Raw genomic sequence first — 466 nt, 5'->3', positions numbered from 1 at the left:
GTATATAATTATCAATCACTCTTGAAGCTTAAATTGAATTATTGATTTTGACGAACACAGACATCGAGAAATGGATCTTGGCCCCCTGTTTTCATTACTGTGATCAGAACCATCACATGTACCACTCCTTTTCTAGTCCTCTTCAACCCCATCACCACCGTCGTCAGATCTCATGAAATCCACACGAGAAGAGGAAAGTAGTTATTGAAAATTTTCATCAATTGTGTTTTATTTTAAAAATTTGAGGAATAGTAAAGAATAAATTTAATATTTAAATATGATGTCAATTGTTAAAAAACTTGGAAATACTTTAAGAATATATATTAATATGAACTGAACTGAATGACTTATTGTAGGACTTATAGCTGGATTTCTAGTTTCCACTTTCATTGATGTGGGCCTTATTTTTTAGTCCTGATGATATTAGCTGAACTGAATGACTTATTATTTTATCTTTTAGTAATAG

The sequence above is a fragment of the Nelumbo nucifera genome, chromosome 1 (assembly GCF_055504915.1).
Source record: "Nelumbo nucifera cultivar China Antique chromosome 1, China Antique-T2T, whole genome shotgun sequence".
NCBI classification, from domain to species: Eukaryota; Viridiplantae; Streptophyta; class Magnoliopsida; order Proteales; family Nelumbonaceae; genus Nelumbo; species Nelumbo nucifera.
The sequence above is the reverse complement of the archived record's forward strand: the minus strand, read 5'-3'. Positions refer to the sequence as shown.